Here is a 16,855-nt window from a genome sequence, read left to right as displayed (position 1 = left end):
ATTGTAAACTGTCGAAGCTGCATTGGTAAAGTACCGGAACTTCAAGCGCTGATAGAAAGCACCGAAACTGAAATCGTTATGGGTACAGAAAGCTGGCTGAAGCCAGAGATAAATTCTGCCAAAATTTTTACAAAGGCACAGACGGTGTTTAGAAAGGATAGATTGTATGCAACTGGTGGTGGCGTGTTTGTCGCTGTTAGTAGTAGTTTATCCTGTAGTGAAGTGGAAGTGGATAGTTCCTGTGAATTATTATGGGTGGAGGTTACACTCAACAACTGAGCTAGGTTAATAATTGGCTCCTTTTACCGACCTTCCGACACAACAGCATTAGTGGCAGAACAACTGAGAGAAAATTTGGAATACATTTCACATAAATTTTCTCAGCATGTTATAGTCTTAGGTGGAGATTTCAATTTACCAGATATAGACTGGGACACTCAGATGTTTAGGACGGGTGGTAGGGACAGAGCATCGAGTGACATTATACTGAGTGCACTATCCGAAAATTACCTCGAGCAATTAAACAGAGAACCGACTCGTGGAGATAACATCTTGGACCTACTGATAACAAACAGACCCGAACTTTTCGACTCTGTAAGTGCAGAACAAGGAATCAGTGATCATAAGGCCATTGCAGCATCCCTGAATATCGAAGTTAATAGGAATATAAAAAAAGGGAGGAAGGTGTATCTGCTTAGAAAGAGTAATAGACGGCAGATTTCAGACTACCTAACAGATCAAAACGAAAATTTCTGTTCCAACACTGACAATGTTGAGTGTTTATGGAAAAAGTTCAAGGCAATCGTAAAATGCATTTTAGACAGGTACGTGCTGAGTAAAACTGTGAGGGATGGGAAAAACCCACCGTGGTTCAACAACAAAGTTAGGAAACTACTACGAAAGCAAAGAGAGCTTCACTCCAAGTTTAAATGCAGCCAAAACCTCTCAGACAAACAGAAGCTAAATGATGTCAAAGTTAGCACAAGGGGGGCTATGCGTGAAGCGTTCAGTGAATTCGAAAGTAAAATTCCATGTACCGGCTTGACAGAAAATCCTAGCAAGTTCTGGTCTTATGTTAAATCGGTAAGTGGCTCGAAACAGCATATCCAGACACTCCGGGATGATGACGGCATTGAAACAGAGGATGACACGCGTAAAGCTGAAATACTAAACACCTTTTTCCAAAGCTGTTTCACAGAGGAAGACCGCACTGCAGTTCCTTCTCTAAATCCTCGCACAAACTAAAAAATGGCTGACATCGAAATAAGTGTCCAAGGAATAGAAAAGCAACTGGAATCACTCAACACAGGAAAGTCCACTGGACCTGACGGGATACCAATTCGATTCTACACAGGGCACGCGAAAGAACTTGCCCCCCTTCTAACAGCCGTGTACCGCAAGTCTCTAGAGGAACGGAAGGTTCCAAATGGTTAGAAAAGAGCACAGATAGTCCCAGTTTTCAAGAAGGGCCGTCGAGCAGATGCGCAAAACTATAGGCCTATATCTCTGACATCGATCTGTTGTAGAATTTTAGAAGATGTTTTTTGCTCACGTATCATGTCATTTCTGGAAACCCAGAATCTACTCTGTAGGAGTCAACATGGATTCCGGAAACAGCGATCGTGTAAGACCCAACTCGCTTTATTTGTTCATGAGACTCAGAAAATATTAGATACAGGCTCCCTGGTAGATGCTATTTTCCTTGACTTCCGGAAGGCGTTTGATACAGTTCTGCACTGTCGCCTGATAAACAAAGTAAGAGCCTACGGAATATCAGACCAGCTGTGTGGCTGGATTGAAGAGTTTTTAGCAAACAGAACACAGCATGTTATCAATGGAGAGACTTCTACAGACGTTAAAGTAACCTCTGGCGTGCCACAGGGGAGTGTTGTGGGACCACTGCTTTTCATAATATATATGAATGATCTAGTAGATAGTGTCGGAAGTTCCATGCGGCTTTTCGTGGATGATGCTGTAGTATACAGAGAAGTTGCAGCATTAGAAAATTGTAGCTAAATGCAGGAAGATCTGCAGCAGATAGGCACTTGGTGCAGGGAGTGGCAACTGACCCTTAACATAGACAAATGTAATGTATTGCAAATACATAGAAAGAAGGATCCTTTATTGCATGATTATATGATAGCGGAACAAACACTGGTAGCAGTTACTTCTGTAAAATATCTGGGAGTATGCGTACGGAATGAAGTGGAATGATCATATGAAATTAATTGTTGGTAAGGCGGGTACCAGGTCGAGATTCATTGGGAGAATCCTTAGAAAATGTAGTCCATCAACAAAGGTGGCGGCTTACAAAACACTCGTTCGACCTATACTTGAGTATTGCTCATCAGTGTGGGATTCGTACCAGATCGGGTTGACGGAGGAGATAGAGAAGATCTAATGAAGTGCGGTGCGTTTCGTCACAGGGTTATTTGGTAAGCGTGATAGCGTTACGGAGATGTTTATCAAACTTAAGTGGCAGACTCTGCAAGAGAGGCGCTCTGCATTGCGGTGTAGCTTGCTCGCCAGGTTTCAAAAGGGTGCGTTTCTGGATGAAGTATTGAATATATTGCTTCCCCCTACTTATACCTCTCGAGGAGATTACGAATGTAAAATTAGAGAGATTCGAGCGCGCACGGAGGCTTTCCAACAGTCGTTCTTCCCGCAAACCATACGCGACTGGAACAGAAAAGGGAGGTAATGACAGTGGCACGTAAAGTGCCCTCCGCCACACACCGTTGGGTGGCTTGCAGAGTATAAATGTAGATGTAGAATTCTGATTTTAGGTTGTACAGCTTTGTGACGCCACCAGTAACCCCCCCCCCCCCAACTCATCTCTGATTGTTTAAAGAATCAAACCTCCATGCCCTAAAACAAAGTCACCGAGTGCTCTGTGTATCATGTACTGGATGAGTACAATCTGGGCAGTCTGCTCTCCATTTTAAGGAAGTCCAGCTTTTCATGCATCACAGTGTTTATTGCTTCATATCTACAGAACAAAGTGTCCTATAGTTGTATAATTTTGCAGGTATATTCAGTGGCATATTTGGATACAGTCTGCAAAATGTGTTGCAAATAGAATTGGTAGTAAAGAAATAATAAATTGTCATGCCACACGCTGAAGTCTTTCTAAACAAACAGTGAAAATACAGTAACTGATAAACTTTTTCCCTTTTCGTTATTTTTTGGGTGATGTTAGTGAGAATAAGTAACAAAAGTTTTTTTAATTATGTGTAAAGTTTTTTGAAATTGCTAAGTGTTTACAGTCTCAAAGACTGGATGATTTGCAAGTCCTGAATTATGTGGCCACAAGACATATAAAGTTTCTAAATTTAATACTTACTGCATTAAACCATTAACACATGATAATACCTCTTAATGAGCAGATTATGATAGCATCTTAATCTTTTTACTTCAGTAAATAATTATATGAAATACTGAAAAACAAATTTTTGTTTCCTGTTGAAAAGCCATTAGACAGATAACCTGCAACTAAAAATTTGTGACCATTTTAGCCTTTTAGCTGTACATACAGCACTGCATAGTGATAGCTTGTAATAATACAATGAGTGAATAAATGGATCAAACTGGACTGTGCAGCAAATACACTGACCACCTAAAATGAAAACTAGAGAAAGTATGCTCCAGAATTCCAATGCATTGTTAATAGCAATAGTTCTGCATAACAATCATCAATCAACATAACTGACAACAGAAAAAAAAACTGTTGCAATAAGAGCGAAAAACTTTTTATAAATATTCATTTCCAATGGGAAATGAAAGTGTCATGAAACGCTGAAAAATTTAGCTGCTTAACAAACTGTTTCTAATCTTAAGGAAAAACACTGATTGGGCTATAAAATTGATGATTACAAGAAACAACATAAAAACATTATTTATCACACTGTATTTTATACAGCAAAATATGTAAATACAGAAAGAATATAATTTTATTTTTCACAGGAACCACACACCCATAACTATTGACAAATGAAACCAATGATTGAATTTTAAGAATTTTTCACATCAAAAAACTTGCACAAGAAAACTGCATTTTTGAAAATTGAAATAAAATTCAACAACATAATTAATTATTTACAACAACCACATCAAAACAACAGTATAGTAGATTAATGAGCTTTGTTCACTGTCACCTGAAGAATAATTGTCAATCCAAAAACCATAACTGAAAGCTCAAATATCTCCAATTTGTGCCCTACAGAATTCCACTAGCTCTTCAGTCTTTAGTGTGCTTTCTTAATTTACGACTTGATAACTTAGAAAAATTCTCGAACATATTTCATGAAACCAGTGAATGGACATGGTAACTCGATATCACAGAGATATTTTCATAAACAATTTTAAAATCAAAACTGAAATTAACGAAAACAACAGACAAAACAACGTATAAATCAGAGGGTACAAAAATCACCTCATGATGTACTATTTTTTATTTAACATTTTCCTCTCTAAAAGGAAAGTCTGTCTTGATACTTTACATTGTCTGTTCTTTTGTGTTCTGCTGTTAGTGGCACTACAGTTCCCCAAGTGACACATGGTTTACCTTTATTTTCTTCCATTTAAGGAGCACTGATAATTGTTTCAATAAACAGTGAGGTAGGGATAATTGGTTACTTGCCATTCACACTGCTTAGATGCCTAATCTATGTTCAGTAATATAAGTCACGCATATAACATATATTGCAAATATGAAACAAACAGTTAAACTAAGAATTTAATTCACCATTTGACTTCATCAGTTTGAGTGGCCACAGTGCACTTCACAAGAAGAACAGGTTTTTCCGTGCAGTGACTATACTTTCAAAAATAAATTATTATATTCTTAAAAAATAAATATAATTCTAAGCCAACAGATTCTAGTTAAGAAGGTATTTTGTTCTTCTATGCACTTTATTCCCTACAAACGATGGTACAACTGAAAATGGAAGACCAAAAGCGTATATATTTTATGGAATTAACTTACAATTAAAATACATGTATTTTGTATATCCACATGGAAATGCACTAATATAAAAATTATGTTTTACAACATTTTGTGTAGGGTTTTTGTACAATTGGCAAAGAGATATAAAATTAACTCATGTAAAATGGTTCACTTAAATTTTTCAGAAATAAAGATACAAAAACTGAATAATTTGTATATAAGGAACTGTTATAATATTGTGCATAAAATACTGACATGTAGAATTGCACTTAAATTCTAGACAATAGGTACCATGAGAAGAAAGGAAGATCAAGAGTTTAGCATTGCATGGATGATAGGGCCATTAGATGCTGAGTACATTCTCTACGTGAACATGAATGGGGAAGTGTCCTTTTCAAGGAACAGTTTCAGTATTTGTCTTAGGCAATTCACAGAAACACTATTTTTGCATTGCTCTTTTCAAATATGAATCCAGTGCCTTAACCAATGCACAAAGAATGTGTTTAAAAAAAGGCATTTTATAATAGCAGGAAGAAATGAATTTAGGAAACACATGAACACACCTTCCCCCCTCTCTCTCCCCCCCCCCCCTCCCTTTCCCTCCCCCTCCCCCCTTACACACACACACACACACACACACACACACACACACACACACACACACACGCACGCACGCAGGCTACTTTTCTGGGTCCTTGCTTAGCAACATCTCATTTGGAAACACATTTGCTACTTTTTTTATTGGCTATGCTGAGTTTGTATGACCAGACTGTCAGTTTGATGCACAGAAGCAGTAAGTGACAGATTTGGAAAGCTCAGATAGCTGAGCACAATATGTGAAATTAAAAGATCCAAAGCCCAAAAATTGGACAAGTAACAACAAAAGTGCACACTAATCTCGCTCCTTCACTGCATTCTACATCACCACATAATGTCAATATTAAAGGTAAAAGTCAATCTACAAATTAAGTTGCCAGTAAAGTGTTAGGAGGGAGGGATTAGGATCAATAGCAGTTCTGTTAAGCATTATGTTCAGTCCAATAGTGTTCTAAATAAGTATTGCAAAATGTGAAACTATTGCAGGGAGAAAGCCTTGGAAAGCAATTTATAATTTTTTGTGGAGGTATCTTTGCATTAAATGAGAAATCGTTTATTCATATTCATTCTTTTCTTATCTCCTACCTACTGTTGACATGCTGCACTGTTATCCATAATTGCGGATGTCTTAAACAATTAATTATCTGAATTTTTAGAGATGCAGATGAAACTGAAACGTAAATAATGTTGATGGTAATGAAGGTTGTATCAATTCTATTATTAGCACTATGAGATTCTCTCACAAAATAGTAATGTATTATTAATAAATAACAATGGCAAGAAATCTGTGAATATAAATATCTACTATTTTAGTGATTTACAAATGATAAATTTATTAAGAAGTGCAAAGCATCTAAGCTCAACAAAAGTCCACATATGCTGAGTAAAACATATCTAGTGTGTACAGCTCCAGATAACAAAGACTTTTTCTGAGTTGGGAAATATTTGTTTCTTTATCTTGTATTACCAAAACTATGTTCAAATTCCACAAATCTCTATGCCTACGAGCAGCTCAAATCTACAAAGAGAAGGTATCAAATTAAAGCTGGGATTCTCCTGCAGATTTCAAAACTGCAAATGTAGTGAACAAAAGGATTTTATGTTTTATCTCTCTCAGAAGAAACTGATGAAAGTGGCAGCAATTTCATTGTCTCTGTATTATACAAGTAATTTTATAGGAAAAAAAAATGTAAGAGTTAGGACACTTGACACAGTTTTGGAGGACATGGACGACATGTTTGTACAACAATAGACACAGGCACTGTTAATACCTGAACAACAACTAATTGGAAATATTATTGACCAACACATTTTTAATCTTTTATTGATATTTCAATAATCTTGTGACAAGTCTATTGCCAAGAACTTCAATGTGGAATGTGTGATTATTGTACTATGTGTCTACAGATTTTTATTCATTTGTACATTTAACCTAAAACAATTCACTATATGAATCTTTTGCACATGTCCAACAGAAAAAGTGAATGAAATTAGATAATGGTCCTCATTAGTGTAGTAGCTGTGACGAGGAGTCCATGCTATCCACTCAAGGAAAACAGGTTATTAGCAACGGTGATTTCCGTACACTGTTCCTGGTTTACTTATAAACTAAAAATGTGAGCAAAAATCCTCATGCAACTCTCCTAGTTCGAAAACATTAGTCTAAATTATTCTGAACAGAAAGATCAGTACACTTCCGATGAAGTTTACACCAAACTACAACAAACTTTTATTGTCAACCACAATTTATTAACATTTGTCAGTCACAGACTTCTGGTCGATAATAAATATCAAGGACAATAAATAACAGGAATAAATATTAAATCTTGATAACCAATATTTGTTTTTTCTTCCATCTTATGTCTCTGGAAATATGCAAGTCCTTAGCCTGGTGACACTGGACTTCTCTAAATGGCTGTAAATTATTCACACAGGCCAAAATTTGATACCTGTATAGTGCACATAGTACAAAAAGTTGTTGATAAGGATAAACTTTTAACCTGCATATTGCTGTATCTATGAAGAATAATACTTCTACTGAGCTGATGTGAGGGATGCCAGAATGGATTTTAAGGAGAGAATCAATACTATCTATAGCTGTATAATAAGCATTTACAACTCAAAAGCAGATGAAAGCAATAAAAATGCATACAATAATTTGTATCTGAAAGCATGAGTTCTCGGACAATTGCGTGGTGGCAGTAGGACTATTGCTAATAACGCTGCAAAACATCAAGTTTGTCAGTAAGAGAGTGGGGGGAAAAATATTCTGTTCTACGAAGAATAGGGGAAGAATACAATCTAAATTGTAACATTTCTTCATCAAAAACTGTGCATAATAATGGTTCCAATAAAAACTTCTGCATTAGTTTTCCTTATGCTCAGGTCCACAACCAATGGCCTATTCCCATACACAGGACAAAGAAATAACTCGACACTGTCAATAGACTCGCATGACTGCAGGATAGCACATCTGTGCTGTATAGTTTGTTGTGCATCAAGTATGAGCACAGTTACCGAGTATTATGTTCTGTAATGTTATTAATATTCAGCTGGTGTAATTTGATGCTATGTATTAGCTTGCTTACATACTGCACTCATCGTAATACTAATCTATGCTGTATCAGGATTTTCACTTTATTTTTGATTTCATATTACCACTACCAGTAGCATATATATGAGCATATCTCCACATAAGCACCAGTTATTTCTCTTAGTATACTCATCACTGTATACCCCTCTTGGTTATGACTTTGTACACAGGTATCTCTCCTCATTCATGCCATCATACATGACCAATGTTAATACTATGTACACTTTAAAACTACTGTTATGCCGAAATTGGTCAACAGTGGTGAATAAAGCATCTTATTGAAATAATACACAGCCTCTATGGAACCATAACTTTTCTAAATTGATCTTCCATTAAACAGAAGCTGTGGATTCAGAATGGCTGAGATAACTGTATGGGAAAGATCCCATGAAGAAAGAACCACATGCTACAAATTGTGTCTTACTTTGAGAAGTTTCATGACATCAGTTACATAAAATTTGCATGTCACTGTAGTCTAAAATGACTAGAAGACCAAATGCCACCAAGCATTCTTGTATCAAATTTTGGAATCTATCTTTTGTCAGTGGTGGCTGTTGTCCTTGACACACAAATTCCACATAAGCCAAAATCAGCCTAGTTTGGACACCGCATTGACACAGATTGACAGCAACACTGAGTCATGAAATCCAATATTAAGGGATTGAACATGGGGTTCAAATCACAATTGTGACTGAGGGGCTGCTCGGGAAGATGACGGAGGAGTTGTCGCAATCAGGTATTCAAACAACAACAGCATGGTGACATTCGGTACACAGGCTAAGTACACATGGAAGCAGCCTCCGGTCAACCAGCACGTGAGCGAGGTCCCGTATAGCAGCTTGTGACAGTGACACAAGTGCCTCGTGAGTTTCCCATATGTGGCAATGTACACTTCTCGTTGGCAATGTGCGTCAGGGGAACGTTCTACAAACTCAACCAGCGTTATAAAAAGAGGACCCACCCCAGGCCAAGGGGGAGAACAGTTGGTAGTCATCTGGAACGCTAACCCTGTGCCGGGTGTCACCAGGCTGAGGACTTAGAACAGTAAAGAGTCACATCAGGATCAAGATAATATTGATAAGATAAGTCTCAGGACCATGAGATAGAAGGTAGCTGAGAGAGTTACATGAATCCATACATCATAAAATTATGCAATGAATAGAAGAAGCTAAAGTCAAAAGTGCCAGAAGTGAACTTCCAATGAACTTTATTAGTCTTAGTTTGATTAGACCTGAGTTTCCTTCTGCTGTACACTGAGATCTGTGTCATAGAACACCCTCTTTAGCTTGTTGGTTTTGTTACAGGGTGGAGTTCTGCAAGATGCCTACACAAAATTCGCCCATCAAATACATTGATCGAGATAAGCCCTTGCAATTACAACATGTCCTCCTCACTCCCTCAAGACACGAGAAGCATGGTGAACTCTTTTTGATGCCAGGTGTACGGTAGGGTGAGTTTTGAGAACTGAGTTCACGAATTGAGTCGAGTACTTACATGAATCTGAGCACTGGAATAGGTGCAGGTAAGCTCAATGGGTCACTATCGTCAACTAGGAACATGTTGAGGGAACAATTTCGAGACCAAAGGGGCCACTGCTGCCACTACAGCTGTACCACCGTGAGTTAGAGGCTCACCATACCAAAGGGGCTGTGACTGCCGCCGCTGACACACACAACGTGAGCAAGAGGCTCAGCTAACTCGGAAGCAGACACAGAGAGAACGACAACGACAGTAACGGAAGGTTAGTGAACATGAGTCTACCTAATGAGGCAGGGAGTGACTTCCCACACAATAGCGATTGAGAATTTTCAAGTTTTAGTGCGGCAACCAAATTAGTGCCAGGAAATTTGATGATGATCATGAACAATTGTCCAAATTCATAAACAACTGTGATAATGCATATGAGGTAGTGGATCCTAGTTGTAAGAAACTATTTTAAAAATTTTTGTAGGGCAAATCTCTGGATCATTTAATAGAAAATTATTAGTATGTGATCATATGGAAACCTGGTGCATAGTTCGTATGATTTTAATTGAAAGTTACGAAAATAAGACTTTAGACTGTTAAGTTTGCAAATTATTTGGCAGTAAGCAAGCATGCGATGAGAGTGTGGCTCAATGGGGCGCCAGAATAGATGCGATGCAATTTCATTTTGGGAGGCCATGAAAAGAATAACGAATGCAGAAGATGTCTGGGGAAGTAATGCATTGATCGGAAATCCCAGACAAGCAATTTATATTCTATGAGAATGGAGAGTGTCTAACATTGTCGCAAGCCATCGAATTAGCAGCAATCGAAAAGAGTGCCATGACCTCAGATCGAAAAGAGTGCCAGGGGACAGCCCCTCTCTAAAACACAGCCATGGAGTGAGTACCAAGTGTTTTACATGTAGTTGGGAAGGGCACTTGGCACTCATTTGTAGGTGCAAATATCAAGTAAGACAAATCAATCAGACTCAGATGCCTCCACCATGACAACGTTAGAATAGAATTCCCATTAAAGAGATTGATATTCGTCACTTCAGAGGAGACGGGTCCAAATCACAGTGTCCACCTGCAGTATGGTGCAGTCAGTGCAACCTGATAGGACATACTACTTCCCCCCCCCCCCCCCCCCCTTATGTGTACACAATGAAAACAAGGGAGGTGTTTTATCTGTCACTGTCCAGGACACTATGCCAGGGACTGTGGAGAGAGCCGATGGCTGAATATGCGTAAGAAGATTGGGCAGGGAAACAAATGCAATGCTTAATGGAGCAGTCACGTTATGCTGCATCCAGCATTATATGTGCCACGGACTGCACCAGCAAGAATGATTTTATTCAACTGAACTGTGTAGATTTGTGTAACCTTCAGGTAAAGTTATTAATAGATAGAGGGGCACATGTAAGTTTAATAAAAGAAGAAGCACTGAAGCCCAGGAAAAACTGGAATAAAAGGAAAGCTGTCACTATTTGAAGTATTGCAAATGGGGAGATCGGAACTGAACGCAGAGCGAGATTAGTCTCGTACACTCTACAGATGACAGAATGTGTAGAAAATTTCCGGGTCATTGGAGCAAGCATTGATTTACCCTTTGATGGGCTATTGAGAAGCGACTTCTTGGACCAGCACAGCGTAATTGTTGACTATGCCGGCCAAAGACTTAAGATGTGGAATGAGTGGGTCAAGTTTCAAGAGACTGACGAATATAGCTAAATTGGAAAGGTTGCCAATCAGAAGTACCAACGCAAGAGTTATAAAGAACCAGAGGTACACAAACAGGGAAGTGATAGTGCAGAAACCAGCAGCTGCACAATCAAGAGGGTCTGTTTAACCAAGCAAGTAAACACAAGCAGAACTAGAAATATGGGCCACTGGCAGAAGCAGCCAAACAGACCATTAGCACATGTTGCACTTGACCAAACTAAGGCTATCAGCATCAAAAAAAGAAAAGAATTGCAACTGCAAATTTCGCCAGAGGACTTGTTGCCAGGCAGCAGAGGAACCACAGTAGTCAGATGACAAGAAGCCAGCAGCAACGGCAAGCAGCGATTAACATAGAAGTGCAGATAGGTCCATGAGAGGAGTATTTTGTGAAAGTAAGGTTAACTCGAATAAAAAGGACCGGAACTATTATTCTGAGACTAGAAATATGACCGGTTGTGTACACTCCAATCACAATAGTGACCTTGAAGGGCGGAATCGGTATTATGAGCGTGATGAACACTAGCGAAGAAGTGCGAATGCCAATACCAGAGTTAACTGCGGAGCCTGTGGCTCAACCAACCAACTGCAAAATCAGACACGAAGAGACCCAACAGCTACTTTCAAGTCTAGGAAAAGCCTTCTGCTAAAGAACATGCAAGTAGGTCGTATGAATAGTGAAGAGAATTAATCGTTTACCCAATTGTGTGTTGCTTACAATGATGTAGTCCATTTACCTGGTGATCAACTAATGCCTGTGACAGTAGTGAAGCACCAGATACTGCTACTAACAGAGGCAGCAGGGAGGATAATCAATCAAAGGCAATACAGAATTCTGCATACTCAGCAAGAGGCACTGAAGGAGGAGGTTGACAGTATGTTAGCAGATGGAGTAATATACCCTAGTAATAGTACTTACAACTTTTCTTTAATAATGTTGCCAAACAAAATAGATGTGAGCAGACAGCAAAAGTGGAGAGTGGTAGTCGACTACAGAAAGTTAAATGAGATAATACTCAACATGGTGTATCCTCTTCCCCGTATCGGTGAAAAACTAGACAGCTTCGGAAAGGCAAAATACTTTTCCACATTGGACCTGACAAAAGGATACTACCAAGTGCTTATTGACAAAACAGATCATGAGAAAATTGCATCTAGCACGCCCACAGGTCACTTTGAATATAATAAAATGGCCATGGGATTGAAGACTGCACCATCCACGTTCCAAAGATTGATGAACACAGTGTCAACAGGAATACATGGTAACCAAGTTTTCATATATTTAAACGATACAGTCATCGTGGGAACTTTGCTCGAGGAACATAACGCTCAATTAGAGGCAGTGTTCGAACGACTGAGACAGCAACACTTTAAAGCTACAGATAGATAAGTGCGAATTTCTGAGAAAAGAAGTCACTTTTTTGGGTCATATGTTGACGGTCAAGGGACTTCAGACAGATCTATCCAAAGTGTAAGCCATCAGGAAATACCCACAACCACAAATGACAGCATAGCTGAAAGCGTATTTAGGCCTGGTGGGGTAGTACTGGCATTTTTCTAGCCACTTCAGTAAGACAGCCAAACTGTCGTACGAATTGCTGAAGAAGGGAGTTCCATATAGCTGAGGGACTCAACAGGAAGAAGCTTTTCTACAGTTTAAGGAGAAAATAATTAGTCCACCTATTTTACAGAACTCATATTTTGAACAACAATTACACAGGCTAAGACTAAGCAAACATTGGAGATAATGCCCACCCCAGAATTTATATTCAAGAAAGACTGGTAGCAAGTACCTTTTGACATTTCAAGATTCCCTGACGAAATACATTGTGGCGGAGCCACTGGACGAACAGGATACAGATACCGTCATGAGGAAGTTGGTAGAGAACATTACACTAAAATTCAGTATACCAACTGCACTGCTGAGTGATATGTGCAGTAATTTCGTGAGTGACCTGTGTATGCAAACTGTTAAGAATTGAGAAGCTGCAGACAATGAGCTACCACTCGCAAACAAATGGAGCACTGGAGCAAATGCGCAGAATATTAATGGAAATGCTAAGACGTTATGTAAACAGAGATCAAACCAACTGGGATAAGTGGGTGCCATTCGCAACATTCATATTTAATACGACCCCCCATTGTACTACAGGGTATATGCTGTTTGAATTATTCTTGGGCAGAAAATGCAACCTACCCTGACTTCTGCAAAAGAAGCCGGCTAATGTTATCTATAACTACCATGATTACATCACAGAGATATGCCAGAGGATTCAACTGTTACACCAAGAGGCCTGGGCAGCCACACAAGAAAGTAAAGAAAGGAATAAGATTCAATACAATAGGACACAAAATCCCAAGTCATTTAAGGTTAACGATCAGGTGTTATGTTATGAGGAGAGTGTACGAAAGGGTGTATCGAGGAAATTACATAGTCAATGGAGAGGACCCTATCAAGTGGTCGTTGTGGATAGACCAAATGTAATAATTAAAATAAAGGGGTAGAAATGTAGGAAGATACATGCAAATAGGCTGAAGGAATTCTTATAACTACAGATGGCAGGAGTATGAGACTTGTGGAGATGGCTAATCTTCGGCAGTATGGTAACCAGCATTGCAGGAGAAATGGAGATGGCAAGGGACATACAGTTTCAATGAGTCCAGTCCGCACCTGGGATTTATTATGACAACCAAGGAATGGTTAGTTTATAAAGTACTATTTAGCACATAGTGACATATTTGAATTTGAAGGACTTGCATGATAAGTTTGACAAGACTCACCAAGCCATGAACCTAGCAGTGTCAACCTGCATAACAAGATTACATACAGTGAAGTCGGCCACAGTCAAGTGTAAACACGCACAGCAAGCCATAAGGTGGTATGTAGAAAAAATAAGTAGAGTGAAAGAATTGATAGGGCAGTTAGCGAGACATGAAACGTCAGATGGAAAAGAGGAATTTTGAATTTTATACGGGAAGCAAGCAAGATTTTGTTTGGCACTTAAGATGAGGAGGACGCATCATTTTTCAACACTAAGCCAGATGTTCTGGAGGAACAGAAACAGGAATTACTAAGGCTGTCCAAGGACCAAGTGACAGTAGTGCAGGCCTCCCTAGTGAGTTTTAATCAGACAATCAATGTGGTTACAAAGAATGAGAAAATAATCACTGAAGGAATTCAAAAGCTAAGTAAACATGTGGCAGATTATGAAAATAGTACACATAAAGAGTTACAGCAAGCCTCAGTTCTGTTAATGATGACTGAACAGTTGGTACAATTAACAACAAATTTTAATGAATTGGAAAGGGAATATGATTTGCTAATTAAGGCCATATTGAATGCACAGAATGGATTGTTAGACCCTCACGTAATAAACCTGGTATAGGTAGTGCGATACTTAGAGTTAATTTAAGATTATATTAAAGACAAGAGGTTCCCCATTGCACTAATTGAGGACTAGGGATACCAACTGCTTCGTATTATTGTTTTAGATGTATTTTTAGCCACAGTACTTTAAGCTATGTTCTAAATGTATACAACTAACAGATTGTTTACATATATTACTCCCACAACAGAATTCATAATAATCGATGAAGCCAAAAGGCAGAATGCGCACCTGTCTCTTGAATAATTAAAATGTAAACACATTAATAATAAGCATCACATATGTAAGCAGAGCTTTGTACTTATGTCTACCTACGATCATGAGAGATGCGAAGCACGAATGCTGCAGCTGTTTCGAGAGGTGTCAAAGGATTGCAATAAAAATACATAATTTTGAACGAAATTATCTGCATGCAGATATGGGAGATGAGTGGTTATTTGTCTCTCCCAAGAATTAAGGATTAACAGATCTGTGTAATGAGTTGCACCTGACCAATGCCATAGTACGCGGTACCGGCAAGTTAACATTTCTAGGAAAATGTAAGGGCTATGGAGCTCAAATCACACTACAAACAAAGTGTATGCTACGTACCAATATAAGTAATGTAGGTATAGTACCTGCCTCAAACACTGAAGTAGACTATTGTATTATAGAAGATGAAAAACAGCAAATATCAGAAATACCTGAAATGTTACCTTTAGAGCATGTAGTTCATCAGCTGGATAATTTTAAAGCTGCAGGGCATAAGATTGATGAGTTGCAAGATGAAATTAACTGTCAACAAAGAACAACTTTCAAGGGATGGTTGATGAGTGAGTTGATGAGTGAGTATTCCACATGGGGTACTCAGGGTCCCCTAAATTAAATTTAATTGCAATTTTGTGTTCTCTGTGTGTTTATTGTAGATGTTGTAGGATTTGTGGTAAGAAATTTTGTCAAATAGCCAGTACAGATTGTTGTGCAAGAATTTGTGTAACAAATACCGTTGTAAATGAACATGCCCCAGGCACACATGTCTGATATAGCCTAGCTCGGCAAATTGATGTGAACTATGAGGAGAATGAGTTGGACTCTAATGACACTCAATCCAGTATCCTGTGTCAGCTGAATGACGACTAAGAAGGGCTACCAGTCCTCTGCCAGGGAGGATTAGGGAGAATGACTCCCTCGCCCCTATAATAGATTCCCCACAATTATGCACCAATAAACGATAAATTCCCAAAACAGACTGGACAATGATGCTTGCAGCATTTGGATGTTGAATTATTTTATAAATGTGTAACTACATCGTAAATAAAAAATAAGACCAGCTATACTTCTAATGATGGAAAGATGTACGTAATGTTGTCTAATCTTGTTGACAATGAGAAAATGAATGGTCACATGTAATAATGTATGCAATTTTGCCTAATCCTGTTGATAATGAGAAAAATGAATGGTCACATGTACTGATGTATGTCAAACATAATTCTGCTGACAGTATGGAATGAATGTAATAAACGGAACCAGTGATCTGGTGGCACTAGTGATCATGCAAATAGAAAATTTTATAGTCCCTGAGGACAGATTCTATAAAAAAATTTCCAGGGGGATGGGAGGAGTCCCGAAATCTACTATTAAGGAATCGAATACGGCATTGAATTCAAAGTTGTAACTGAGGGGCTACTTGGGAAGACAAGAGAGGAGTCATTGCAATTGGCTATTCTAACACCAACAGATTGGCGACAGTTGGTACACAGGCTAAGTACACATGGAAACAGTCTCTGATCAGCCAGCATGTGACCAAGGTCCCGTATAGCAACTCGTGACAGTGACACAAGTGCCTCATGAGTTTCCCATATATGGTAATGTACACTCCTCATTGACGATGTGCATCAGAGGGAATATTCTAGAAACTCAACCAGTGTTATAAAAAGGGGACCCACCCCAACCAAAGGGAGAGCACAGTTGGTAGTCATTTGGGCTGCTAACCCTGTGCCGAGTGTCAACAGGTTGAGGACTTAGTCATGTCGGGATCGAGATAATACTGGGAAGCTAGTCTCAGGGCTGTGAGGTAGAATGCAGCTGACAGTTACGTGAAGCTGTACATCATAACATTATGCACTGAATAGAAGCAGCTAAAGTCAGTGGCGCCAGAAGTAAGCTTCCA

Source organism: Schistocerca serialis, chromosome 6 (assembly GCF_023864345.2).
Source record: "Schistocerca serialis cubense isolate TAMUIC-IGC-003099 chromosome 6, iqSchSeri2.2, whole genome shotgun sequence".
Taxonomy (NCBI): Eukaryota; Metazoa; Arthropoda; class Insecta; order Orthoptera; family Acrididae; genus Schistocerca; species Schistocerca serialis.
The sequence above is the reverse complement of the archived record's forward strand: the minus strand, read 5'-3'. Positions refer to the sequence as shown.